Source organism: Aythya ferina, assembly GCF_964211825.1.
Source record: "Aythya ferina genome assembly, chromosome: 1".
Lineage (NCBI taxonomy): Eukaryota > Metazoa > Chordata > Aves > Anseriformes > Anatidae > Aythya > Aythya ferina.
The window spans coordinates 120,801,802-120,825,184 of NC_140296.1; the positions used below are offsets into that span (position 1 = coordinate 120,801,802).

At 45.4% G+C, this 23,383-nt stretch overlaps 1 protein-coding gene and 1 long non-coding RNA gene across 2 annotated transcripts in view; both read right to left on the bottom strand.

Annotated features, from left to right (window-relative positions):
* The window catches only part of LOC311440622, a 28,251-nt gene extending 16,674 nt beyond the window's left edge, over nt 1–11,577 (bottom strand). The window contains exon 1 of the long non-coding RNA XR_014695490.1: nt 11,302–11,577. This is a non-coding gene — a long non-coding RNA (uncharacterized lncRNA). The remainder of the gene's footprint in view (nt 1–11,301) is intronic.
* Nucleotides 1–23,383, bottom strand: part of LSAMP (limbic system associated membrane protein) — an 879,058-nt gene that overhangs the window by 392,113 nt on the left and 463,562 nt on the right. The window lies entirely within an intron of this gene.

A 23,383-nucleotide genomic window follows, 5' to 3' on the forward strand; every position in this document is an offset into this window, starting at 1 on the left:
ACACATGGCTTTACATCTAGCTCCCTTCAGAGGGTTTCACATGGGTTGGTTATTAATTGAGCCAGGCATTCCCCAGTGTTGAAGTTTAATGTAGCAGTGCTCAGCTCCCATGTTCCCTCTTGTTTGCAGATCTAATGCTGTTGCTCCTTCTCCTCTCCCCTCCTTTGGAGCATGCTGCTTTACAATGCACTGTACTCCATCACCTCGCCTTCTCTAGCACGCTACAACCTCATCACTCCTCCAAGAACCCCCAAACCCTAATTCCCGATAGCAGTAAGGAAGCAAGACACGCAGAGGTTAATATGATTCTGGTTCCTGGTGAGATTAATCTCTTTTTGAAAAAAACAAGCCACCCCTGGAAGCGTTGGCTGACTCAGAAAGATGCATCTAAAGAGCACGTTTTTGGCCTCTGGAACATACCAGATGGCACAGACTTTTCGGAAAGTTTCCTAACATTTCTCCAATCCTGCCCTCAAACTTCTGTGCTTATAACAAATGTTTCTCCCAGAACTGTGCTGGTCCAGGATTTCATTGCTCTTACTGTGACTCTCACAATGGCTCTTTGGATCATCCAACAACACTGATCATTCATTTCCAAAGCCACATGTGCCTAACCTGGTTAATTTTCATCAGCAGCAGTGTGTGGTGGGATTTGTGATAATGCAAAATGATCATCTATTTCTGAGCGAGGCTCACAACTGGCTGTAAGCAAGCAAAACTGGGGCGAAGGTGTTATAATATCAGTTCTAGTTGAGCAAAGGGTCCTTTTGACCTAGAATGTGACAGAGGCCTGCTCCAGCTTTTGAAAAGTTGCTCTGGAAAACAGATGCAGACAGTGCATCCACGTAAGACACGTATCCCTCTATCAACTCTCTTGTTCTTAGCAGCCATTTTAGCAAAGTTAGGACTGCAGCCTGGTTTTGGTCTTCTCTTATTTGTTCTCCGTGTCTGCTGATAATCCTATATATTTAACTTACAAACCTAGTATTAAATCTTTAATATGTCTCTATATAAGCAGTGAGCATTTATAGAATGCCTGCTAGTTAAGAGCACTGCTCAGGCAGCAACTAGCCCTCCTTTTGCAGCCTAGTGCGATGAAAACCTCTCATCAGGGCACCTCTTCTGACGGTGACAATAGCCCCTTCAGTCTGACAGGGGGCATTACAGTCACAGCTGGTTGGGTACCACCGTGTTAGAGCAGCAGAAGGTCTTCTCAGACATTAGCACGCTCAGAAGACCTGTGCAGGACCACCTTACTTGCAGCCAAACTGAGGGGAAAAAGCACTAAGTGTTTGCTTCATTTGGATGTCTCCATATAACCAGAAACAGCGAATACACCAAGATCATTCAGTCAAAAATCGTGGAAGAGATGTTTAGCATCGTGTTGACTACACGAGAGCAGCTGTTAACCTGCACAAGCTCCGTTCTCCAAAGGAACAGATGGCCTGGAATATGCTTGTCCATTCTCATTTTTCAGCTGTCCCATCCAGCACTACCAACTACTTTCCCCTTCCTCTTAAGCAACACCCTTAAGCCCAGTAGGCAATTCTCTAAGCTGCTACAGAAAGGCTTTTATTGCTCTTTCATTTAAGGGACTTTATATGACCCTGTTTATAACATACTGATGTTCTGAATAGGGTAGCAAGGGAAAGAAAAGCTATTGTCTGAATTGCACAGAGTGAAAATGGAAGCACAGATGAAGCTTCTGAAAAGACTTAAATGATGGCTAATGATGGGGGTAATCACAAAGCAGGGTTCTCAAAGGCACATAAACATCTAATCCTTCGTGGTTTAATTAAAAGGTGAGCAACGCATTTATTTATTTATTTATTAGCATCTCACTGTCTATCTACCTGCATCACGAAATGCCTGAATACCTTTGAAAGCCTGGCCCTTGCCCTCTCTCTGCCAGGAGAAGAAGAGTAGGCATCTAAAAACCTAAATCAAAGGACTCCTCAGCATAAAAAAAAATAATAAAAAAAAATGTTTTTGAAAAACAGATATGAGCTCGGATGCTACTCGGGTCTTATTCAAAAAGACAGCCCTCAGTAGTCTGGTTGAAATTCCAGAGCTGCTGACTGATCTTCAGGACCTCCGCAACCCACTCACGAATTCCCCCGTCTCATCCCCTACAGACTCACGAGTCGGGTACTATTGGCACTGTTTAGATTATGTTTTAACAAGTGCTGAAAGCTTTGCATTTTCTTAATGAGAACTGGAGTGAAATTGAAGACTGGGGGCTTCACTTAAACAAGAATAACATGAATCTGGCAGAATTCAGATCTGACTACAACTGAAATGTTGACCTATATAAAAGCCAAGAATGGAGTAAGGACGAGACCGAGAGGCAAGATACAACCAGCTTTAACTGAGCTGTGTCACACTGTGAAACAGTAGCTACGTATTTGCAAACATTACACACTTAGTAGTGCACAGAATTCACCTCTTACTGTCTTCCAATCAGCAAAATAAATATCAATGTAAATCTGTAACAAAAGGCATAAATACATCAAACTGCTTAACGCATGTGGAGCTGCAGATAAGTGAAATTCTAGATGTGTAACCCTTTAGTTATCCTTCCACGAAGAAATGAGCAGAGGAAGGAATAGAACAGACCATGAACTAATTCATTGTTATGGAATTAAAATAAAACTGCCTGGCATCTCATCAACAGAGTTCGGAAATCCAGGGCAATCCCTTGCCATCTCCTGGCTTGTGTCCTTGGCTTCTGTTATCCTTTTGTGCTCTTCCAAGCTCTGCAGGACTACGCGTCTTCTACCAGAACAAACAAGTTGGTGGGACTGAAGATAGAAAAGGAGCAAAGTACATCCTAAACGGGTGCCATTTGTTAGTTTGGTCCCCATGCAGGTGAGCTGCATTTAGTGGTTATAACATAAAAAAGGACCACTGGCAGGTCTTTCCAGAGCCCTCTATGGTTAGAGGAATGTCTGCATACGTGGGGGAAGGGAGCTGACTGCACCCTTTTAGTTGGGAAGAAAGCAGCATTGCATTTTCAATAATTTCTTTGTTGCTTTAACATGAAAAGAATAAAGTAGATATTACGGGTCAATTTCAAGGCTACTGCTCTATAGAGAGAAAGGTTTAAAACAGATCTGTTCTCGTGTCGAGTGACGAGAGTAATTTTCTGCTTATTGATCTCTTCCCAGCATAATTTCTTTGTGATTATTTTCCCTCTCCATTCTTGCCTCATCACTTCTCCGTAAGGACCCTCCAAAGGACCGGTGATCTATGTCCCTTCTCTGTCGCCTGCTCTCCAGCCCACCCTCTGTAACTGCAGACGCAGCGCCCAGTGAACAGCAGAAGTTTGCAGACAGACTTAGGGAAGGCATAAAAAACTTTTTATGCGCACCGTTCATTTTCCACTTCCCCAGCCATAAGGGAAACAGCCATCCCCAATTCACGCTGGTAAAACTTTTAGATCCCGCTATGAGTGTATTCAATAAAAGCGTGTGACGCGAGTTTCACGCAGCACCAATCTGTTCCAATCTTTCTCAACAACTGCAGTAAAGCAGCGATGACAGCTACACCCCCACAAGCGCTCACAGTGATGCCGTTTCCAGACACGGTCGCCCAATAAAGACAGAGCAGACCTAGGAAAGAAGATCACCGAAAAAAGCACCGGCGAGTCAGGAAAAGATGACCTCAAGAGGAGCTAAAATAAGCTTCCTATCATTAAACAAATCGTTTCGGAATGAATCTACGCCTTCTGCTGGATTCAGTCTCCCCCCCAGGAGAGAGCACTGAGTTCATTTGGCTGCTCCCAAACTAGCTCACACCAATTGGTCCTGTCCTTCTAATCAGACTTCAAGTGCTGTAGGCTTCTGGATCACTTTTTAGCCTCCTCTTCACTAAACACACCTGGATCCTCCTACCTTTTTTCACAGGATGTACCACAGGCCCCGACCACATTAGTTGTTGCCTCCACTAACTCCTCCCTAGTCTCTGAATGTCCTTCTTGAATCCTTCTTCAGCTCAGAACAATATTGTCTTCTACAAGAGATATAAAGCCAACCTGAAAAGGGCTTCCATCAGTGGACAGAGGATAAGTCAGAAAGTGGATCTGCATTACCTCGGGAGTTCAGTGCTGTCAGTTTCAAGAAGCCACACAAACTTTTAGATCACACAGTGATTAAATAATACTCCACTCTTCTGTAGGATTTGGGTATAGTCCTTACTCTGGCATTTCTGTATGATGATGAATATGTTGCCTGGGATTCTCTACAGCATGAGATGAGCAGACCACGGACTTAAAACATTCGTCTAAGATCACACCAGCATCTTATTGCTTATTTCCAGAAAGTTTTCTCAAGCAAGTCTCATGACAGAATGCAGAAAGCCTGCCAGAGCAGACCCCTGACCTACGGTATGCTTTTGTGGCAGTCATTTTGTGCTGCAGATACATAGAGTAGATAGTAAAGAGAAATTCTCTCCATTGAAGTTGAGGAGGATCGACCTGAAATTGCTAGGGAAACATAAAAAGTGTGCCTAGATTTCCTATAAAATCAGTCATGGTGCATCTAAAAGACTGCTGCAGTGCTGACAGTTCTTAGGAAGTAACGCAGACAAGCTTAAAGAGCGCCCTGCATGCTACTACCTTGCTCCCTAAGGTAATCCCAAAACCATAAAGGAACAACCAAGTAGGATGCTGAGCCAGAAACCTCCACGGCATCCCCCCAAACAGCATTTCCACAATTCTGTCCAAGTTCAAGGTCAAAACTAGGGATTAGGAGCAGCAATGGCTAAATCTCTAAAGATTTAGGCTAAAGGCTTAGCATTTCACACAAATACTTTAGGTGGCTTTCCCCTCTGTTTTCTGACTTTCCAGAGTCACACTTCAGTGGTACTTCACAGAGGCAGTTCTTGTCCACAGCGGGTCATCAGCAATATCAGGAAAAAAATAGTTGCATTTAGTATTCCCCCTTTAAAACACAGACTCTGCGTTTCTACGTGTGCTAAACATCAAGCATTTGATGCTACAGAGGCCACAGATGTTGAACTGCTGGTGACAGGCAACCATCCCCCTTGGTAACCTCACTCACCCGCAGTGGAAGTGGCGGTACCAGCAGCACTTGGCCAGGTCGGTCACTGCACCACCAGGTACGGATGAACAGACAAAGAGAACGAAATGGAGTCGAGACATAAAAGCACAAGGTCATGTCTCACTCTGCTCTTCACCAAAGTTTGGTTAAAAAAAAAAAAAAAAAAAGTTTGGTGGGAAAGAATTGGCTAACAGACTATTTTCAGTTCAAGCACCAAACAGCTCTGGCAATTAGCGTGTCTATTGGAAGATGTGCGGAACCCAGGCATAACACACAAAGCAGATGATAGTGTGTCAAGAAATCATATTTGATACAGATTAAAATTACTGAAATATAGGCAATTATGGAAAACTACAATCATTTTGCAATTAAGATTAGGACTAAGAAAGGATTCGCATTCTTTGTAACAAGCAAGACCGGCAATAACTAACAACCACCTACAGAGATGGAGCTATTAACATGCAAATGATCGTTATTCTGACCAAGGTATTGCTACAGAAAGCATGGCGTTTATGCAGATTTCAGAGAAGTTTTTTGAAATAAGGTACGTAAGGATAAAGAGATGGGAGTGGGAATACTGTCTGTTTACTCAGGAAAACAGTTCTGTTTGATACAGAAGAAAGGCAAGAAACGCAGTTAGCGAGTCGGGGCTGGAACAGACACGGTGTGGGATTCCAGCAAGCCTCCCTGACAACATGATTACAAAGGAGAGCGAGCTTCAGGGCCAGAATGTTAATGTAAGAAATGCAAACCTTTATTTAACAATTTAAGGGGAGGAAATAGGATGGTACCGACTTGGAGGTGGGAAATATGAAGAGGTAGGAAATCTTTGACACTGAAGGTAACTTCCTCTGCTATCAACAGAAGGTATGATTACCAGCCTCATTTCAGTGGAGTTTTAGTTCCTTCATACTGCATATGTCTTGACAAATTATTTCCACTGCTCCGTTCTTACAGACAGGGAAAAGGGACCACTGAGCTCTATGGGGAGGCAAAAATGAGCAAAGAGCTCATTCAGTGTACTCCGTGAATGGCAGGGCGCACAGGACTATCTTGCCAGCGTCATCAAGACCTTGGCAAAGGCCAGCAAAGAAGGAGAGCCAACAAGTAGAGCAGCTACCAAAACTGATGGGGAGAAAGAGAGAGTGTGTTATGTTACCGGGGAAAAAATAAAATAAGATACAGGAAAATGCTCTTCTGCACACTATGGCACTGTCCTTCAGAAAAAAAAGGTTATTTATAACTGAATTTCTTCCTTTCCCATTCATAGACTTTCGGGTCTAATATTTCAAGCATTGGGGAAGTTTGTTACTTTCCAGAAATCTAGCTTACTGAAAGCCCTAGAAGTATCTTTTGTGACTCAGGTAACAGCACTGTATCTTAAAATTACTTGGCATGGCTATACCAGGGAGCCTCTGAAAGATGCTGCAATGTATAGCTTTATCTGTGTGCTAGAAACGGGGTGAGGGTGACAACCAGTAACTGCAAGAGCTCGGGAAAGGTTACATCAGTTTCCCACTTACCAGGCTGCACTGATTTTGCAGCCCTGTGTAATCCAAAAGAAGGGGATCTGAAAAGGAGAAGCTGACTTTGCAAGTACAAAGTTATAATTCCGCAGTGCTAAGTGCACTTTAAGACTCCTTCAGCTCTGCAAAGGGTGTTTCTCAAAAACTGCTAAGGCGAAGAGCAGCACTGAAACAAAAAAAAAAAAAAAAAAAAAAAAAAAAAGCCACCCACCTGCTGATGAGACAAAAATAAAATAAACAGGCACAGTTGGTGGGTGGAAAATCAGCTGTGCCAAAACCCGTGAATGGACATTTTACACTATTCCCTTTTCATTGGGAACTCTGGCTGTTTCGTTTATCTGTTCTAATGTGAATGCCACCAGACAGTTGCTGAAAACCCTGAACACTGTGCTCCCACAGGGAACGTGGAAGAGATGAGGCTGACTGCCACATTAGAGCTTATTTTGCCCCACAGTGAATCACAGAATGGCGAAGGTTACGAGGGACCCCTGGAGGTCCAAGCCTTCTGCTCAAGCAGGGACACCCACCGCAGGATGCCCAGGACCACCTCCAGGCAGCTTTGGAAGATCTCCAAGATTACATGAGCAGCTGCTGGAAGAAGAATTTAAAGAAACTTTTTTTTTGCCTAGCGAATAGAACGGTGGAATCCAAATATTTTAGGTCTTGGAAATCTCCTGGATACGTGCATTACTCCTACTTCTTGCTTTTTCTACAGCTGTCAGGAGTACCATACAATCCTTACCAAGGATAAAGGCATATAAATTGTCATGGGGAACCAGCGAATGGTTCATCTGGACACCATCCAAGCTTGTACTAGCTCGGATGAAGCAAAAGACACAGATATACTACCTCTTACTACGTTGTGTAATTGAGAACTGACTGTAAGAGAAAAACAACACGGGGAGTCTTAGAAAAACCTGCCCATAAAGGATAACTCCACAAGCCCAGGAACAATTTAAGGCAAAAAGACAGTGCTTGGCTAACAGCAATTATTTAGTAGTGGTTTTTAACCTACACTAGTAGTGTGCTGACTTAAATCATACTTCCTAAGTCAGGAAATTCTATTATCCTCTTTCTATAGACAAAAGACGGAGTGGTGCACAGTGGTCTGCCCAGCCATCCTGGTCCTTTGATTGTCCTGGTCCACGTGAGGGACCTGGTTGGAGTTCCTTTAGCTCCCTTCATCCCATACAACTAAGGCTCTTGCCCAACAAAATAATGGGCTGTGAAGGAGGAGAGGTGTTGGATCCTGCTTGTTGCCCCAGGAGCAGCTTGAATGCTCTCCCAGACCAGCAGTTGAGATGTAACTGCAGCAACTAAGGCTGTGCTCTACTAATAAATTCACACGTGACCAGGAGTGTTCCCAGATACAGTCGTGTTAATAAATGGTAAGCAAATTTGCTGGCCTAGATTTGTTCTGTTACAACCTGCACCTACACCAAATGATTCCCAGACATGGATGATCCAGGGACTGTTTGGAAGCAGGCAGGGTTGCGTGAAGCTGCGCTCTTTGGGGTGCTGTAGTGCTTTATTACCATTGACCTGGGCCATTCTGTGCCAGTTGGCTTTACTGCCTGGGAATGCTGCAAAGCATGCTGAATATATTAGCTTAAGATGCTTGCAGGAGGTCACCCAAAATGTCTGTGTCAGAGCTAGGACTACCACCCAACTTTCCTGAGTCCCGGTTTGGTTCATACCCACTAAAGCACGTCTCCTGTGTCAGCACCCTCTCTTGCTCAACGCACACTTTGCTACGTGCACAATGACAAAGAGGAGAAACTGCTAAAGTAAGTTCCTTGGACATATACTTACGGTTTAAGTTTGAATGGGTCTCTGCTCCTAAATCTTGCTTAGTAATGCACACAAACTTCTCAGTCCATGGCTTCCAAGTGCTGAGAAAATCTAGCAAGTATTCTGTAACATGCGCTTAGTCTTCACAGTAGGAACATGCTCCACGTTTATTCATCACATACTTCCTCGTTACTAAATGCACGGTCAGTTCCTCTGAGCTCAGATGGCATATCCTGAGCCCAAGACACTGCCACAAGCTCTTACGGGTTCCTTAACTGTTGGTGTCAGCTACTAAATTCAGAGCAGAGACTCCTGCCAACTGATCCTCATAAGGCCAATATGGAAATACATCACGCAGACTTCTTCCCTAGCACATGATTGCACACGCATCCAGAAACGCGATGCCACATGAATACAATGAAATACAGACCTAAAAGGACAAACAGCAAGAGACTCTGCCTTCTTTTGCCTGGAGAAAGACAGTGCAATTATGTGGTGGCAGAAAACCAATCAGCCATTATCCCTCTTTAGTTCCCTCCACTGTAGGGCTATAAAAATGAACAGAGAATGATTACTACTGCAAGGCAAGGACAGCTTGGGCCATGCAATCTTTTAAGGTGGTTCCGGCCTCTCAGCCGGTTTTTATAACCAGGTAAGGCCTTGAATCCCAAATCTCAGATGCTTTTGAACTCTACGAATCTGATCAAACGTTTTTATTTGGACTCGCTGGATCCTCGCTTTGTTCAGCGCTGCCTTGTCAACCAGGGTCTCCTCCGCTACAGCAGATGGTGAGAATCCTACTCTAATACATCTTCCCTCTCTGCAAAACAACCACTACGTGTCTGAGCCCACATATTCGGTTTTAATCGTGTGAATACGCTTAAGTTCACTTTGAGTGATCCAGCATACTTGATAACCCCTCACAGTTAACAAATATCTTTATTTAGGACTGCGAAAGATTGCTTTGCCCTAGTGACTACAGCCACATGCCAGATAAACTGCAATAAACAAACAGGAATAAATATAATAAGCTTCCTTTACAAGTATGTCAGCACAGAAAACAACCTGTACATAACCCATACAGAAACAGGTGGGGTAGCCAAGAACAGGGGACTCTTTAGGTAAAAGGACCAAATCACGGAGGGAAAGGAACAAGTAATAAAAAAAAAAAACAAAACAGGGCAACTTTCCTTCATAGTACCTGTACATAGTTCCATGCAGTCTGCAAGCAATGCCCTTTTTATTGCTTTTCTTAAGCATTCCCTGAGCTCAACTGCACCTGCAAGGATCTCAACAGTTTGAAAATTGCTGTATGTCCAAACACTTCCAAATAATGCGGTTTGAAGACCATACTGGGCAGTAGTTAAAAAGGATACCTCATCTTGTTGGAAATATTTATTACAGATAGGCCTCAGATACGGATTTAAGCTTCCCAAAAGCTCGCGGAGGCTTGGATGCAACAAAACTGAGTTTTGCATCCAGTGACCGCTGGATAGGAAGGTTGTACTCGAACGCAGGAAGCCTTATGTATTCACAGCCAGAACTTCAATTTTCTTTTTGCCCTTGGTAATTTTAATACCATTTATAACATGGGAGACAAATGCCTGGAAAGCAACTTTGCAATGATCTCCTTGATGAGCAGACAGTTCACTTTCCAAACAAAATGAGTTAAGGAAAAGAGGAGGAGTCAGCTGTTCGCAGGACTGATGGCGTCTCCACTCCGAGCATACCAAACCCGAAAGGTCGTGGTACTCTCGAGAGGATTTTTTAGACTGCAGCAAATTCAAGTTCTGCTGAAATGCTCAAAAAACCCTCACCTGGAAGTAGGCTCTGGAAGCTGAAGACCTGGCTCCTTAAAGACAAAGGGGGTTTCATATTGCTTTCCTAATTGTTCTGGGAGAAGAAAGCCATTTAAGGCAGGAGGCTTGTTAACAAGCAAGAAACCTCAGAGCTTTGTAAATGCAAAAATTCTGCTTACAAAGATGAGTTTACACCTAGTTGGTTATTTTTCATCTTACTCAAGTGTGGGAGACATGAACAGTGAGAACACTGAAATATTAAAACCCCAAAAGTATTTTATTTCGCGCTGTGCACTATGAAGCACGTTTAAAAAAAACAAACCCAACAACAAAACTGCAAAACTCCCCAGCACAAGACTCCAACCACAGAGGGAAAAGAAGGGCACGGAGGGCAAAAGGATTTGATAAGGTCACAGAAATGCAGTGGCAAAGCAGCATTTCCCATCCACCCACACATTAGGGCCACTTTTCTGCTAGCAGTTGTAGGGCAAGAGGGAGAGGGAACGGCTGTTCAAAGAGAGATTTAGAACTCCCTCTTCCCCTCTTACATGGGAAATTGCGCAGGAACCTAAATATATTTTTGACAGAGGAAGACTGTCCAAAAGATCCTGAAGGTTTTCTGCTAAGTCTTAGCTTTCCTAGCATTTTAGTTGCTTTTGGGGGCTAAAACTCTCTTGCAAACGTCGTCCACCAATCCTTCCCACAAGCAAAAAGCACTGTGTCTCATGAATTCCACTTGGCGATAAAATGCTACCAAGGAATGGAAATTTCTTCCCTGTTATGACCTAATTTCCAAAATCCTTGAGGCAATTTTCAGCCCGATAGTGGCAGATGTTGCACATTAGATGAGTGTGTTTTGAAGCCAGGATATTTACCTGGATCATAGTATTTACCCTGCTCGCTACTTTCCCGTGCAATATCCATCATCATGTTATTCATGCGCTCCTGGTATCGCTGCACTGGTATAAACAGGACTGATCACACTCATTACAGATTATAAACCACCGACACATCTTCTTGCGGAACATAAAAAAAAAATAAATTCAAAAAGCAATAGTGCTTTCTCTAACTCCCAAAATTCAGGAGTTTCGCGGGACCAGGTGAGAACATAGTAAATAATCTTACCAGAATATGGCAGCCCCTTAGTAAATGTGGAGGGAGGGATTCCCATTAAGCACAGCTCTTCTACAGATCTTCTGCAGATACTGACAGGAGGAGAAAGCATCATTTATTTTTAACACCCTCGGTGTCCCTCTGAAAGGGGCTAGCTGGCTGATGGAGCTTTGCACGTAGCTAGGCCAGCAGCCAGGAAATGACTTAAAACAGAAAGGGTTACATATGGCTAGAGACACGACAAGGAGAGATGCTCCTACACCAGGCACCTTTCCCATTTTTGCTAGTTTCTGGGGTGGCTGCTGAGCTTTTTCAGGTGTCTTTCAAGCTGATGATGAGCCTCCTGAGCAGCTGATCAGAGCCGACAGCACGGGCAGCACCTGGGCTTGGAGGGAAGGGCAGGTAGGAAGGAAAAGCAGCCTGGTTCTGGAACAGAGATGAGCCTCCCCGTGCCAGCTCTGTGTCCCCACTTCCACGCGCCACCAGCCTCCATATGCAGGAAGCTTGATGCTGAGAGGCAAGATGGTGCAAACGCTCGTCAGCCCTTCCTCTCTCCTCCCCGTGAGCACCATCCCTGCTGCTGCTGATGCCTCCCCACCCCAGGGACCCGAGCGCCTGTTGGGCTCATCATCCTCCCTCTGCGGATGTTCCCCCGGAGAGGTTCATTAGGCCTTGCAGCCTGACAGCAGGCAGCCAGAGAGCCAGGTGGCCACCTCCTTCTGCAATGCCAGTGTTATTTCTGAGGGGTTAGGCTCGCGGGGAAGAAGCTTTTCAATTCCCTGCTTCCCAGACAGAGGGAAGGGACCATAAACGCCCCCCCCAAGGCAGATGGATTGAAGAGAGGCATCGCGCTTGGTGCATTCTCCGCGGGAGTTCATTACCAGAGGGAGGAAAGAAGAGCGAATCCCTTGATGCCTGCCAACAAGCTCAGAAAAGCAGTTTGTGCTTGCCGAGCCCCTCCTACCCCAGGAGCACAAAGCTCATTATGTGCACCCCAATGCATCACACTCTGCAGGCACCACACAAGGTAGCTGTAGGACAGTGCTTCAGATGGGGAGAAAACACATCCAGGAAAGAGCAGCTCGATTATCCACCATGCTACACCTCCTTCTTCCAACCCAGCCTGTAACTCTCAATGCGATGGCTTTTTGCATCTTTTTTCAAACTTCAAATCTCTTTTATAACCATAGTCAGGCTTCGCTTCGTGAGGTACTTGGATTTTTGGACGCAGCATCGAAAGGAAGGAAAACCTCCAGCATAGCGGGATTTTAGGAGCTAGTGGAAAGAAATCTGAATGGAAGGACTTCAATGGGCGACTTAAAATAGTGAGCCTATCCTCACCCAGCCCCCTGCCTTCCAACTTGCACACAGATGCTCGACTTTTCTCTCCAGTGCTCTTGTTCCTGTCACCTCCTCAAGCGTCTGCTTCCATGTGTTACAGGGGAGAAGGCAAAATTACCAGCATTCGCCAGGAAAAGAAAAAATATCTTTCCATTCTCTACTCTTGGAAGGAGGCTCCAAGAGATTTGGCTCAGTTATTGCCCTCTGCACCTTCTTGTTTACACCATTATGTTTAATTTGGCTCTGGTGAGATGTAAGTGCTCTTTCTAGGATATGAAGAGGGAAGAATGGGTACAGTAGCTGACTTTTAAGGTGGGGGGTTCTCTATGTGATGATAAAAAACCTCACAACAAAAAAAAAATACTAATTATGCAGTAGCATTCTTCTAATGTGCCATTTTCAATAGAAACTGTATTTATAGAGCAGCCATTTAACAGAGCAGTGTGGGAGTCACAGCAGAATTTCAATTGCATGTCAGGCCCGGTAGCTGAGAAGTGACAAGAAGAGAAGAGCCGGGTGTTAGCCTGAGAAACGAGATGACCTCGGGCAAGTCATTAGACCTCCCTCTGCCTCACTTTCCTCTGCTGTTAAGCTGAGGTTTTTAATGATTACCTGGCCTGACAGGTGTAATCAGCACGTAAAGGGACCCGAAGTGGACACACGCTCAGCTGATGCTCACACAACGGGGACTGCAGATGGGAAAGGGCAAGAGGGAGGCTGCAAGGTTCAGCTGCAGCCTGTCTTCCACCTCTGGGACTGGGTGTATTTGGGAATCCTAAAGAGCTACGCACCTTGGTACATCCACGGCTTGCTTGTGCTGAGGGAACGCCAAGGCATCAGGGCTTAAAATGATGACATGGAACAGCTACCTGAAGGCAGCAGTAGGAGTCAGCAAGAGCTCAAGGCCAAAACCAGGACATCAGAAACAGGGAGCAGCAGGAATCATTATTTCTATTTAATAAAATGCAGTGCAGAGGCACGCAGACTGCAAAACAGCATCAAAATCCAGCCCCAATGCGAATGGGGTGGATGCATGGCCACACCATCCTGGGCAACCATGTCCTGCTGGCAGCAGTCATGTAGGGGATGATTGGGTTTGGAGGGAGTTTGGCTGGATGGCACACCTCTGACTTGGGAGGGGGATATGTTACAGACAACTCGGGAGAGTGAATTTTAGAGGCGTGAGCTGCAGGGCAGAACCCCGGGGAGAAGTTCTTTATAGTTACACTGGATAGATTACTTGGAAGGAAGCATGCTCTGAATTCAAAGGGAACTGAGATAATATCAGTAACTCGAGGCCTATGCATGCAGAATTCAGTATAGAGCGAGTTTCTTTCATTATTTTTCTGCAGAAAGAAATTTGCAGGCACTTCTGGTTGCTGAAAGAGACTTAAAAATACACGGATGAGGTACAACAGAACTGTGCCTATGATTGGAAAGACTGTGCAATCAACGTATAATTAACCTGTGAAACTTGTTGCCAGAGGATATTATAGAGGAAAACAGATTAGCAAGATTCAGAGAAGGATTAGACCTTACAAGAATAGCATCTGCAGCTAGGCTTGCTCGAATAAAAACCATATGGGTTATTAGTCTTCCCACTTCAGGGTATAAAATGATCGCAAGTAGGGGTCAGAAAGCAATGTCTCCCTATTATGTAGCGTTGTAAAACTGGGCACACGAGGGGGTTGTTACAAGTCTCTCTCTCTAAAGCATCCAGCACTGGCAACGTTTAGGACAGAATACTGGACGGGATGGGCCATTAGTTTGATACAGACGAGCAATTTCCTATACCGTTCTGCCCTCATTTCCTGGGAGGATTCTGCTCTCCAAACAGATATGCACTCCAAGCAATTGAAATTCAAGTGTAAACATGTTATTGCTCGAGCAATTTGCGGGCATACGGAGATACAGAATAGCAGTTAGACCCCAAATAGAGGCATCTCGTGGAGTAAGACATTTTTCCATTACAGCTTTGTGATCGCCACCTACCAACTTCATGGTTGTCACTCAGGTGGTCAGCACGGGTGGAAATGTGACCCAAATCCCTCCCGCACAGGATCTCAGCACGTAAGCAGTGGAGGAAACTCCTGAAAGTAGGATGGAGCCTGATGGGTCACCCCTCTTGAGAAAGGAAGAATGAAGCTGCAGCAGAGAGCAGAATGGCCTGATTACCCACAAGGTCTCACAGCACAGCAGCAGAATTTGGAGACTGAGGGGTCAGAGCTTCGCCCGATACCTCCAGCAGGCCTGCTAGGAGCAGACAGGACCTCAATCTCCTCGTTCCCTCCTCTCTCGCCCTAGGATAAGCTATTCCAGAACCAGAATGGCACATAAGGTGATCAGACCAGGAACAAAGACAACTTTGGGCAGTGCACTGCTCATGCTGCCCCTAACACAAATGACCACAAGGACGTTTTAATGGGATAGAGTCTTTCGCATGAATTGCTAACTTCTAAATTTCACTTTCTGACACACTCCAGCTGCTCCTTGGAAGAGTTTATCAAACCCTTTACCTCCTGTCTCTTTGAACACTGCCCATAGCCTTTTGGAGCAGAGCCCATAGTTTTGGGACACACCTAGTGCAGCAGGGACAGGACCCTTGTCGAGATCGTTCAGTTTTCTGAAAAACAGTTGAATGTGTTCTGCGTGCATCACCAGCATCTTTCAGACCTTGGCTCGAAGGTCAAGTGCCCACTCTGCATCAGATAGCCTCACCTTCAGAGACTACATTTACTCCTATAAAGGTCAAACTCGTAACACAGCTATTTTCCCTCTGAATTTTCTGTGATCCAGTGTTATCTCTGCAAACAGAGAAGTCAGCAATCTTTCTTTTCTTTTTTTTTTTTTTTTTTTTTCTTTAAACTTAGGCCTTTAGGACTTCACGGTTGTCTCTTCCCTGATGGTGACCATCCCCTGAGATGGCTCCTGTCGTTCCTAATACATTTGGGTGCACACAAATTTGTGTGAACCCACAAACAAGCACACGTTCACGCCAACGCAGACAGATGCCAGGATTCACAGATGCACACACAGCTTCCTCGCTTCGCACTGCTGTTTGCAGCAAGGAGCACTCAACGTGTTTAGCCCGACATGCTGCGATGATGATGTAAACGGAAAAAGAAAAGCCCTTCACCTGTGAAACTAATTAATAGTCAACAAACTTGCTTCAAGGTAGGAGACCTGGCACCGAAGGCGAGCAGCAGCAGCCTCGGGGGCTGGTAGGAGCCCGTCGCAGCTGCTAGGTGGCAGCATCCATTCACTCACCCGCGCTAACCGCAGCGCTGGGGCTCGCCAAGGTGTCTGCTGGTTTTAATTCTGTGTGAATTTGATGCTCGTCGGAGGGAAGGACTGTTACGGTCTCTGTTGCAGCCAAAATGCTCAAGGCTGGTGCTGCCCATGATGGGAGCACACACAAGTGAGGACAGGATACCATGATGTAGCTGGACAGACACCTTGAGACGATGCTCACCCCTCATCAGTAGGCACAGGGGCTGCGTACTCCTCCACAGCTATTCCATGGGCCTTTCTCGTTCCTAAAGGTAAATAAGTGTCTTCCAAGGGCTTTTTGAATATCAGCTAATTAGTCCCCTAACCCCATGAGCAATGCGGGGGAGCCCAGCCTTGTGTTCTCTGTAACAAACCAGGCTGAAACTCTGGGAAGGGCCCCTCGTTAAAGCAACCTCCAGGCACGTGGCAACTGCTGCAGCAGATTTAGAGGCACTTTTAAGGATGCCAGTTGAATATTATGTCCTCGTTATTCATATAATTAATAATGCAACTCAGAGTGAATTTCTGGTGTTATTTACTTTGGCATTATATTCCAGTTATTTTCTATAGCTCTCCTCTTTTTGACATGCAATAGATTTTCTTACAGAGACTGTGGGCTTACAACAGCGAGGACCCATGGGGATGGCAGATTTTCAGCAGACCATGGTTAAATATTCTGGTCCCAGGATCCTATTTAGTAATGAGGTGCTGCCGAACATAGCTTGAGAGTTCAAGGACAGAAGTTTGAACTCCTCCCCATCAGAAAGCCTCCACAATGTCCACTTGTTTGCTGCCAGCCATCACAGCAGCTATGGATAAGCTTTGACCCTCCAGAGATTTTGCCGGCATAAGGAGCAGGTAAACAGTGCAACAGTGACATTAACATCAAGTGATTAGGTTTCAGAGTTAACATCACATTAAATGACTGGAGGTAGATGATATCTACCTCAGTGAGACGGCTTCAGGCAGGTATTATATTAATTGGGCTTAGTTCATGCTTGGAAAAATTGTCTTTGAAACTACATCAGTGAAAGGGAAGATTTCAAAGTGTTGTTTTTTGTTTGTTGGTTTGTGTTTTTTCTTTTTTCAGGAAAAAACCACCACCCTTCTTTTTCTGCAGATGGGGAGCAAGTGCTCTTGGCCTCTGCAGGCAATTTACAAGCTCCATATGAAGGTGGCGTAAGTGCTGTTCATTTCTGCTCTCCTAGACAAAAATAGCCATAGCATGAGCTTTTAAATCTTCGAACAACGAAGTTTGTAAATCTTCAAATTAGAAAGTTTTTACAGCATGTAAACAGGAAGGTCAGGTGCTGTCTTTCCTTCTTGGCTTCGAAGCAGGAGAGGTTCACGCAAGCCCTCTAAGGCAGGGAAGAAACTGGGCCAAAATGATGTCTCGTTTTGTTTAGCAACCTAAACAAAATGTTTGAGCTTTCAGACCCTCCTATCCTTGTTGCTAACCCAGGCACATCTACGCAGAGCATTCATTTGGGTGAATGCCATTTTGAGGTCCTTAACTTCCTCCATGCAACACATGGGAAAACTGGCATGTTATTTCAGGCTTATTTGGGGCCAGGGCAGGGGGGATGCTTAATCTCAGCTGTTAGACTTCTGCAGCGGGACACGAGTTCCTGCTCGCCAGAGGGAATTCCCTTGCAAAAAGCCATCAGTCTGCTCCTTCGCAGAGTGATGGGAACCACTCCCTGCCCCCATGCTCATTAAAGATATTGTGAGGTGCCATTCCTTGAGGACCGCCTGCATATAATTGGTTTACTCTGACTCACCACCTCCAAGGAGACTGCTCACTTCGTCTGTTTTACCCCACTCGCTGCTCTCCCGTCCTTTCAGTCGAGGATAAACTTAATATTCAGGTCAAGGCAGAGGTACACTTAGCGGTGCTTAACACATCAGGCTTTCAAGTTACAGGACAGAACCAAAAAAAAAAATAAAAATAAAGAATACAAGTAGAAAAAAGAGTAAACACCACTTAGGAACTTATACTAGGAACGGTTGCCTAGATCTCCTCCGAAATGACTGAGCTGTGAGAGGCAGCAATCCAGGCTTCACACCGCCTTGAGCTGCTCCCTCCCAGAGATATTTTCACCATCTCAGCCACCAGATCTGAAGATGCTAAGATCACAGCTCCTCTCCTACCTCCTTGAGTACTACCCTCACACCTGAATCCTAAAAATCAATCTGGAAATCTGGTGATTGATTCTCTGTGTATCTGTTTTGGCTTTTCCCCCCTCCAAAACGCTCCCTGAACCACCAGGCTGAGGTTTGCTCCCAATTCAAATGTGGATTCCAGGTTGATGAGTTATGGAAACTGATGACTCCGCAACGTGGAAGAGTGTTTCTCCGCTTAATTCATGCCTAGTTAGCTAAATGGCACATGATCCGTGTAATGTAGCTGCTGTCTGTTGCTGAGACCCGTGGTTTGCTCCTAGTGAGCCTGCCGGTTAATTTTCTCCGCCCAGTCTGGACTGTTTAATTTATAAATTACATTAAATAAAGCTAAAATCCTGTTGGGGCTCCTAATATATCATTCATTAAATATTATGTAAAACAGCGGAGATGCACATTTCCCGTTCAGCCCCGCCACGTTACCAGCTCCCTGCAGAGACCACGCGTGTGATCTCTCCGGATGGAAGCGCGCTGCCCAGATCCCCCCGAGGACAACCCGGCGCCCTTCCACCAGCTGTCGGGGTGCCGGGTTTCCTCCGTCACACCTGGGCAGCCAGCTCCGGGCTGCAGGCTCTGCTCCGTGCCTCCGAGTTAAACGGGCCTGGCCGGCCTCCCCAGCAAGCTGGTGCGCAGCTTGCACCCCTGGATTTCTAAGGTTTGGCAGAGAAACCAACTGGAAAAGTGTCTAAACTCCGGGCAGGAAGTTTCTGTTGTGACTTCTGGTGTGTGTTTTGCAAGGAGACGTATTGTACATTTAGCGCAAGTCCCCAGGACCCTAATGAGCTCCTAATGCACCCCATACTTCAAGGTTTTTCCAAAGAGGCCAGTAGCTTAGCAACAGCAGCAAATCCTTGACAGGAATAATCAGTATTTGTGCTGCGGCTTTAGGCTTCCCCTCTCCTCTCCCACTAAGTGGAAGGTGTGCTTGGCTGGGATTTCTTCTCTGCTTTGTCATTGTTCTTATTCCTCTTACGGGCTCCTTCGGTGTGTTGTTGGTTTTTTTTCATTAATCCCTTCTGCTCGGTAACGCAGTACACGATGCCACCAGTGGCTGGCAGGGAGCAGAGTTCCCGCAGCCTGCAGCCAGCGAGATTCCCCCACAAAGAGTTTTGTCGCGCTGGGGAGGTACAGAGGAGCTCTCTGGGGACGCCACAGGCAAGCCGGGGCTGCCATGAGGAGGGATTTCCACATAACAGAAAACCAGAGAGGCGGCAGCAGGGCCAGCGGGGGCTCCCCAGGGGTACCAGCTCCTACAAGGAGCTAGCAGGAGACGAGCGGTGACAGTTCTCACGGCTATCAGCAACGAGAAGCTGAATCCCTGAACTCCAAAGGCCTGCCCTGAAAAGCACAGGGCAAATAGCATTAACTCACTGTCCTTCTTGAAGCCATACGAGACAGCAGGCTCCAGAGGAACGAACGTGAGGTCCTCCCCAGGGGGATGCTGCTTGGTGCCACGTACAAAGCACACCCCTCCCCGCCCACAACTTCTCTTCCTTTTTCTAAGCACGTTACTGGGTTTGGAAGGAGGCTGCTTTCCATCTTAAGCAAGGAACATGAACGACTGCTCACACATTGAGAGGGGCTGAGAGAACAAGACATATTTGAGTAGCTCCCTGGCACGAGAACCTGAGCACATTAGGTATTTAAGAGGACAATCCACGATATTATCAATAAGAGCATCTCCAAAATTGTTACCTGATGTGCAAAAAATGAAATGCGGTGCCCAGCATCACAGAAGGCTTGAGAACAGAAGACGACCTATTGTGAAATAACTTCCACATTCCCCATGAACATGCCTTAATCACAATACTGCAAAAATGCTCAAGACAAACAGCTGCTTTTGAACCAAAAATCACCAGACAGTCATTCTGGAGCTCAGCTAGCATAATTCAAACAACCGAACGGACAAAAGCAGAATTTATGTAGGTCCAAGTGTAACTGGAGTTTTACAGACACAGCTTATCAATGTTTTCTTCCCTCTAAACTTGAAAGGATGGAGGCTTGGTGATAGTGACAGCGTTTAACAAGGACTTCTTGACCCAGCAGTGGCTTTTGAGGTCTTTAAGAATGGTCAACTTACTCTAGGAAAGCCTCTGATTTATAAAAACCATGAGACCATCCCTGACTCTCTTGCATTGAGCAAGAGAGGCAGACTAGGCTTATACATTCACCTTGTGAATGTTATAGAAGTCAGAGGAATAAATAAAATTCCAGCCACTTAGGGCCAACCAATCTTATTTACAAAATATCAACAGTCTGAGCATGGAAAATGAGTGAAGAAACCTTTGCCAAGAGGAGGCAAAGACATTCTTTTAGGTGGCTGTCCAGGCAGTAAATTGGAAGAATATTGTGGGCTAACTCAGCTGTGACACTCCTGAAGGGAAAAAAATATATAAAAATCCTCTGCATCCAAAGCATGCTCACCACCCTGCAGCAAAGTGTCCACCCGCAGGTACACGAGCAGGCTCCACACCACATCTAGCTGAGACTCAACATGGTATAGATGTATCAGTGTAGGGTTGTACTCAGCTAATAAGGTCCTTCTGCGCTGTGTTGTACAGCAACGTGAGATAACAAGGCAGAATATAAGGATCAAATCTGCTACTATAAACAAAACACGTTGAAAATCCACCACAATATTTCAATTACCCCAAACTGTCATCCCAGGCTCAAAGACGAAGGAGGGGCATGAGACAACTCTTGACCCTTGGGAGAAACCTACTGGAACCGCATGGAAATCGCACGGTGATTTGTCCTCCTGTTTTTCATTACACACACGGCAAGGAGAGTTAAACCTGGACCTGCCCGCGCTGCGACTTGGCCTCCAGCATCAGTCAGTTAGGTCTCCATGAAGCGTGAGGGAATCGTTAACAGCGCCGCGGTCCCTCTCAGCCAACCTGGCTTTACCCAACCAGAAATGTCTGCAGGACAAATCTGAGAAACCCATTAATGGGGATAATGATGCTTACCTCCTGTGTGAGGTGCTTGGAGATTTGTGGAGGGAAAGCATTCTGTAAGCGGTAGATCTTTATTAAATCCTTTTCGCTTTCTGTATCAAGGATCCCTGCGCTTGGACGTAATTCCCACCACCATTAAAGGCTGCCCTCTCCAGCCTGTACAAACAAGTCTGTACAGACCAATTTCAGAGCGATGGCTGTCAAGTCTATCCTACGGATGAGATACAGATCTCCCTGCTACTCTGTGAGCAAGTGGTCAACTTTTCTCACTTGCCTTTCAAAATGTGTCACTTCAAATTACAGAACGAGACACACCGCTGATGGTTCTCCAGGTGAAATCCAAGCGCCCTTGAAGGGAACAGCTAAACCTTTCTGATGTAAATAGGGACAGGATTTCGTTCTCTGCCTGAAATTCTCTTTGATAAGAAAAAGCACAGTGTGTGTGTGTGTGTGTTTTATTTTATGTCTGAGTTGGAGAAATCTTAAAGCTAAGTGCTGAAAAAGAGCGCTAAGAAGTTGTGGGGCTGTTCTCACCTGGGACCAGCTGCCCCAATTCTGGTAACCAGATATTCTGCTTATCTGACGTTTCTGGGGTCTTGGCACACTCGCTCGTGATAGATCTGTTCCTCCTCCTTGAATAATGCTCAGTAAAACATTTGACCTTTTCCAGCCTTTAGAGCTTCATTGTGTTTTTAAAAAGGAATGGAAAGCATAGAAAAACATCTGCTGAGGAGAGAAATTTCTCATTTGGGTAACAAACTCCCGTTTAGTGCAAAGAAAACAGGCTCAGAGAGGCTTATGATTTCCAATTCAGGACAGAGTGCTCTAGAAGTGACTTCATTCCTAAATGTACACACGTCTCCCCAGAGGAAGATCCTAAATCAGGAAGGACCACAGGGGATCAGCTGGCAAATCATTACCTCATCTGGAAACTAAAAGTTCACTGTCTGGTTCCTATCAAAAGTGAAAATGAATTCAGAAGGCTTCACCCTAGACCCTTCACAAAACCTGCTGCAGAGCTCAGTCGCTAATCAGGGCGCACCCAAGCCTGCAATATTAAAAAGGGAAGTGCGAGCTGCAACAGAGACACCGAGAAAGACCTGGTGAGGAGAGTGCTGGGGACCCGGGGAGGATGAATTATTAGGATAGGACATGCCGCAGGGTCAGCGCGAAGGTGTGTTTAGCAGAGCTGTATGTATGCATGAAACCTGCACCGTGCTAGCCTTTAGCCTGCAATAGCTGTCTCTCACTTTTTATGAGCACCAGAATTCACTAAGCCCAGAGAGATAAACCCAGTGAATTAAAAAGCAGTCCTCTTTTGTTTGGTTTCGAGGCAGGATATAAAACACAGGGCTTGCAGGAGCTTCGTGGAGGCGGTCACGTCAGTGTCGGTGCCTTTCTGATACGCCATCAAACTCATTACCTGCTTAATGGGAACTGAAATAGATTTCCATTCATTTGATGAGGAGGAAGCTGAGGAGGCGTGCGCAACGTGGAGGAGGGCATGGGGTCTGCATCAGATGGGAGAGCCCTCGAGAAGAGCCCTAAATGGAGGAACCTTTTGGTGCAACATGGGAGGCCTGAACTCAAATTAGACACCTGATAGCCCTGCCGAGGAAACAACAAATAAAATCCTAGGAGTAAGATGTAAAGGTCTACTTGATTCTCAAGTATCACGCTGCCTGAATCCGAGATTTTGTTCAAGGACCATTTCTAGCTATAATCCCGTATTTAGGTATATGACTCCAAATTCCTCAGATTGTAATGTTCTTACAGTAGGACACTTCTGGAAACAGGAGTTACATCAATAAAGGGGATCATTATTGCAATTAATTTAACTGAAAGACAATTGAAACAGAATGTAATATCAAATCCCCATCTGCTCACCACAAACCGCTAAGCCAGTCCTGAAACAAAACTAAAAATAAATACCTGCTTATGGGCTGAAGCAGCCTCGATTTCAAAGGGGATGGAGGGGATAGTGGGGAAAAAGGGAAAGCAGAACACAGTTTTTAAATGCTACGAGCTTCCCTCTTCATCCTGGCTTGTTTTCCAGAGCATATTCTTGAGCTGAGAAGGGCCATTTTCCATTTTGTTGGTTCGTGATTAAGTGGAGCAAGTGCCTTTACTCCCATCGGTTCGCTACAAATACCTGCTACCTAGATGTATCTTTTTCCAGTCCCTTGCTTCCTAGCAAATAAAAAATCTATTTTGGCTTCCCTGGGCTGACCCTTTAATTGAACTAACATGGGTTTTGTTGCTGTTCTTTGTTTTTAAATAAGCAATTTTGTACTTGCAGATTTTAATTTCCCACATGGCAAAACACTTCTGAATATTGCCAAATC